Raw genomic sequence first — 6,393 nt, forward strand, 5'->3', positions numbered from 1 at the left:
TCAAACACCCATGAATACAAACACCCAAGGTCCCACCATGAAAGATTCCCAGCTGACATAACCAACAGCAATATTTAGCAAACAGATTTGTTGAGAAGCCTTAGCAGATGAAAAAAGTGACCAGATTCTTCAGATTAAAAGTCAAGACACCTGTTTCACATGTAGAGAGGACACATAAGAGAGAATGCAGATCTACTCAGCTCTCCAGGACTTTCTTTGGCTGCCTTTAGTGAAACAGCAACTATATCATAGTGATAAGAGCTGAGACACAGCTTTACTGACAGCACAGAAAATAACATGCAGGTTGGAGAGGAAAAGGAGGTCAGAACCAATTAAGTTTCCTAGGTTGCACAGACTCCAGTAAAAATCAATAACCTGAACCCATTAAGTGCTGGATTTTTGTTCAAAACACATTTTTTTCAGACTTGTGAACCACGATTTTTCCTGATAAACAACTGAAAAGTGAATGGCATCTTAAAGCCCTAGACTGTATCTTGGGCTTCAGGAGAGGACTGAACTCATTGATCTAACAACTCAGGCTTATAGCTAAAATCTGTCCAGATGCAAGATTTGATCAAGGATAAAGAAGCAAAGGTGAGTGGAAAGCACAGGTAATGCCCTGGCTTTAAAAGAGCCCCCATAACTTTGTACTTTAAATCACTACAACTTTCAAGAGACTCTTCCCTGGCTCTCTGCTGGGGCTCACAGGGCATCCCCTCAGCCTGTGTGCACACAGGTGGTGGGGCAGGGGTGGATTCAACATTCCAGCCATTCTCCCAGGCTCCTGGAGCTGCCTCTGCCTGTCCTGGGGCACCTCCTCATCCCCAGCAGCTTCAGCCACCCAGTGCCACGTTGCATGACAGCATAAAACACTGCACTGTGGTGACCCAACTGCCTCAGGGCCTTTATAAAACTGTTTCTAACAGTGCCAGCTTCCTAAAAAAATCCCAGAATAAACCAAAACAAACAGACTGTGGGAGTGAATAACAGGCACGAAGCAGAGTTCTTTCTCTTCCAGAAAAATAATGGATGCATACAGCAGGCAATTCCCTTGCTGGAGAGGTCTGAAACCCCTGAAGTTAATGTATATTCCAGCTAACGGGAGTTGTAATCATTGGCACCAGGCCCACGTTTAGCTCAGTACCAGCCCTAGCACAAGGGAGGCATTCAGAGGCAGCTCACATCCCAGGGCAGGAGAAATGAGCTGCCAATTGTGTCAGACTGCTGCCTCAGGAGGGGGGAAACTGAGCTTTTGCTGCTGCTGCCTGCTTCGTTTCTCTGATTCCTCCCAGAACAGGCTGCCCCTGCTGTGCTAGCACCCACAAACAACCCAAATTTATAGCACAGCATTCTTAATATCCGCAAGGATTTCTTGGTCGTGTCACAGTGTAGGGGTGACACAACCAAATACCTCTCTTGCTGCTGAGGAGGGTGTGGGCTGGTTCCTCTCTGAGGTGCTCTCACTTTCTTCTTCAGCTTGGCACAAATGCTTGAGGGCAAATGTAATGGAAAAAGCAGGCAATTCTCACCTCCTCTGTTTTCCTTGAGGAGCTATAGATGGAGACATGTAAACATGTCTGTGTGTGATCATACAGCAGGACACTGCTGACAGCAGCTTCCTCAGCAAAGGGACAAGGTATCTTCCATGCCTGTGAATCCTAGCAGTGCAGAATCTACTGCAACCTTCCCTGTCTGATGGAAGTCACTCACCAGAGGCTGTATCAGCTGCTCCTTTGCACCCTGGGCTGTCTCAGACTCTGTGGTCAGTCACAAGATTTTGTTATCATTCCTTTCCATTCCTTTCAAGCCTTTTAATGAAACACTTTCTTCTATTCTTTTAGTATAGTTTTAACATATCATTATCTTTTAATATAATATATATCATAAAATAACAAATCAGCCTTCTGAAACATGGAGTCAAGATTCTCATCTCTTCCCTCAGGACCCCTGTGAACACCACCACACAAAGGTCTGAGTTGAACTGCAGAGCATGGCTGGAGATGAGGAAAAAAGTACAGAAAATCCATTTTAGCACAATGCTCTGAGGATTTAGCCACAACATGACTCTGGAGCTTTATAGCCTCAGGATGCTGGGCATTTCCAGCTTGCTGTTTCCACAAAAGCTCATTCACCAAGGTGCTTACTGCACCATGAATACCCCTACTCCTCCCTCCTGGACACCACGACAAGCCTGTGCTTCATGATGTACATTTCACTTCCAACAGGTCCCTCTGTGTCCTCACAGGATGCTGGCTGTGGACTGCAGAAATGAGGGGAAGCAAAATTAACCCTGTACTCTTAAGGGCTGGATCTAATGGTTATGCCACATTTGAGTTAAAATAGGAGAATAAGGGAAGGAGACAGATTAGGCAGAAACAGATTCTGGGGAGTAACAAAGACAGATTAAATGTAAATGTTAATAAATTGGGGAAGCAGGAAAAAAATTAACATAATCCTTTATGAAATTATAAAAAGATGGCTGATCCCTTCTCTTTTCCCTCTCTCTTTCTTTCAGCCACTGTCTTCTTTATTTTTATTTTGACAGTAAGCCTAATAGAAAACCAACAGCTGAGCTAAGTTGCTGAAACATTGGACAGCAAAGGGAAAAAATGAAGGCAGCTTTGCAGATTTTACAGGTTACTGCCTCTGTGACAATAACCTCTTTTATTCCCTCCACCCCCTCCCTCTGGGGATGTGCATGGCCTGCTGTCTTTAGCTGGAGAGCAGAAAGACACTGAGCAGATAACTGGTTTCAAGCATGTGTCCCAGGGAGATAATAGTGCTGACGTTATTCTAATTTTTCCTAATAAACCAGGGCTTGGTCCTGAAACACCCTCTTGGGCAAGAGGCCCAAACTTATTTCAGGAGCCCTATTTTAATCCCAAAATATTATTTGCAACAGAGCTGCTAGGTCTTCATGGGTAGCTGAATGGGGCAGAACTTTGTGTTTGGTGTTTGCCAGGCAGAAAGGAGAAAGGACATTGTGAAAAACGTGTATTTTATGATTGGTTTTTTGCAAATATTAAAATGAATATTATATGTGTTGTGTTAGAAAGTTATGCTGTATTAATACTCTTAAGTAGCATGTTAAATATAGTTTTAGGTTATAATAAAATGTTAAAATAGAAACTATGCTATGTAGGATACTTTTTTTTAAGAAAGGACTCGCAGTGAGATAGCAGCCACAGGACACCCGAATCTTTCAGAGAAAAAGAATTTATTGCTCCATTATCAGAAGAAACAAACTTCTTCCCACCTTGCTCAGGCTTGAAGGCGCTGTTAGGATTCAGAGGAAGAAGTTGACACTGACCAGACAGAATCCTGTGTTTGAACAGAATTTATGCTTCATGTATGAGATTTATGAATATGCAACAGGCTGTTGTTTTTAAGGGTTAATCCTTTGTTAACATGTGTCCTTTTTCAGGCTTATCTTGCCCAGAAAAAGGTACCCAGACCATCTGTAACTCTTTGTTCTTATTGTCTCATATTGTCCTCATACAAACTGTCCAAATTGTTATTACTCTGATTGTATTTCTATTTTTATAACAATTTTATTACTATTAAACTTTTAAAATATTATAAACAAGTGATTGGCGGTTTTCTCAATGGTGGAGCAGAGTGTCTCCCACTATAACCCACAGCTGCAAATTAGGGAGGATTCACATTCTCTCCCGCAGCTGTCCATACCTCTGCCTGCCCCCCTGTCCCACAGTCTCCTCCAGCAGTATCTTGCTTTTTCCTGGCATCCAGCCCTGGGGCTGAAGGAATGGCAGGAGCAGAGGCGGGCTGGGAGCCAAGCACTGCACGCCAAATTTGTGGCTTTGCAGTTTACCTGTGGTGGTTTACTCTGCCTCCCTCTTTGCCCAAATGCTCTTCTTAGTTTACTCCTAATTATAACCAATGCCATCTCTCTCTGGTTCCCTGTGGCTTGTTAATTGGCCTGTGAGGAATTACTGAATTGCAGGAGAGCAGAGAAGACCTTTGTGCCAAAACCTTCCCCACGTTGTCTCTCTGTCCCATGTGGACACCACCAGAGGAGAAGCAGCTGACCCCGTTGGCACAAAAGGCAACAAAAACGTTCAGGACCCCACCCAAGGCTATTGAAGTAATTAGAAGGACGCCCCAAAGGCTATTAGTCAGGCTCATAAAGAGCACATACTTTTAAAATTAGTTGTCACCACTGTGGCAGGGAAAGGAAAAATGAGTTTTTATATAGCTGGTGGCTGTGTCAGCCTGAATCTTGTCTGCACAGTTAAAGCAAGATCCGATGTGGAGCAGCTTCTGACCTGGATTAGCAGATTTCCTCACCTGGCTGTTGCTCCCTTGGATCTGCTTGGGATTCTGCTCGCATCCTGTCTCCTGGCTCTGAGGGGAGAGATCAACATGTATGAGTGCAGAAGGACATCTCCAGCCCTCAGGCCCTTTCCCAACAGCTCCGGTGCCACTCCCAGCCCCACAAAGGGCAGAATAATTTTCCTGAATTCAGGTGGGAAAGCTCTGTAACAGAGACCTGGGGCTGGGACCACGGGCAGCTGACTCCTGGAGCACACTAACCTGGAATTGCACACCCTGGAGCCAAAGCAAGCTGCTCAGTGCCTGCTGGGTCATGGCACTCCATGTCCCAGCTGGTGCCACTGGGATATACAAGGTGGGAGGAGAAATAGAAGCCTCCTGCAGTGGCAGGAACAGGCTGGGCAGAGGAAGAGAAGCTGTGTGTTATAGATGGATAATGAGATGATCAGCTCTCACAATTAAAAGATCACTATTGTGTGAATATTAAGAAAAGTTGTAGTGCTGTACAGTTATGTTATTGTGGTTTAGATGCCCTCTGCTCTCCCCACAGTTCCCTTTCCCCCTGTATTGTTGCCATCAGACAGCCTGGGCTGTCCAGGACAGGTACAAAGAAGCTGCACAGGTGTCCCTGGCGTGGGGCAGTGGGGAATGGAAAAGCTTGGGGGTGCTCAGGGGGGCAGCATGGCAACACCTGACCTCCAATCCAGTGGCAAGAAAGCATCTCCACTGATAAATGGCAAAGAAGAGCTGAGTGACAGACTTTGGGATGGGCCCTTGTTGGCTGATATCTATTTTACACCCCAGGGGTATCAAAGACTGAGCATCCATCTAAGACGAACCGGCCACGTGGTATGCACACAGGGCAGTTGTCAACACTGCAGTTTTTTCCTCATGTAGTCCTTTTGTTGTACTTTTGTTAAGCTTTAATAAACCTTTTTAAATGTTCCAAGTGAGCAGTTGTCTCTCACATCTCTGTGCACAGGTGCTCTGCAGCCTCACTGACACCTGGAAAGGACTCTCACAGAACGTGCTCCTGCTCTCACCATGGCAGGTCACTGCAGGAAGAAGTTCCACTGTGGTTTGGAGGGGCCTTTTTTAAAATGAGGAAAGCTGTGTTTAGTCAAGGAAAAATGCACACTTCTTCCACCCCCACAGAGATTCATTTTCCAGGTTCTCAAACTTGGCACGAAAGTTATGAATCCCATTTAAATGAACTGTTTGTTCTTTACAAGGAAGCATAACATAGACTTTTAATTTTTTTCAAAAACTGTTTGTGGTGAGAAAATAACACCATATTTGGTGTCTGTGCTAGCTAGGAAGTTATGTTGTTGTTTGTTGCATGCTTGTTGCATTTGGTTTTAATTGGAGAAAATTCATGTCATATTCTTTACAGCTTTTACGACCACTTGCCTGGGCCTGGAGCTGTTTTTGTATTTAAGATCTCTTGTCCCACAATTGCATGAAATTCCTTTTTTCGTGAAAGGGAGATTTCAATATATGACTGATTGCCAGCCTGAAATTCTGCCGACAGGGTAAAAACCCTTCTAACAGTATCTGTAACTATGTGATGGCTACGTATAGACAAAAGAAAGAAAATATCTCTGAAGTACAAATCAGTATTTGCAGAACCATTGGAAAAGGTTGAGAAATAAGACAATGTGCAGTGTGAAAACAAATCTCAAATTGTGAGGTGGGAAGAAAATACTGCAGCTCAAGTGAGCAGGAACTGTGCTGGGATTGGATCTGTTGTGAGCCTCACTAGGATGGGTGGCTGCTGCTAAAAGAGGGTGAAGGAGGGACACAGTGCATGGGACTGGGCCCCAGTCCTGATGAAATTCAAGAAATAAACTGGACTTCAAATTCAGAGGTTCTCATTTAATTTGAAAGCTGCATTTTCCACTTTCTGATAGCTCCAGACTTTCAGATTTCCTTAAACTTTTTTTCAGTTTTTGGACCAAGATTTTTCTTACTTCTTCTTGAAATAGGAGACGCAAGTTGTGTTTCTCCTGTTTCTCTTCCCGTTTTAGGTAAGATTAAAGGCTTGAGTTTGAATCCGTAAGGAAAAAAAGTTAGAAATGCTATTTGAATCATTATTTTGAG

This window comes from Zonotrichia albicollis, chromosome 4, assembly GCF_047830755.1.
Source record: "Zonotrichia albicollis isolate bZonAlb1 chromosome 4, bZonAlb1.hap1, whole genome shotgun sequence".
In the NCBI taxonomy this organism is placed as follows: domain Eukaryota; kingdom Metazoa; phylum Chordata; class Aves; order Passeriformes; family Passerellidae; genus Zonotrichia; species Zonotrichia albicollis.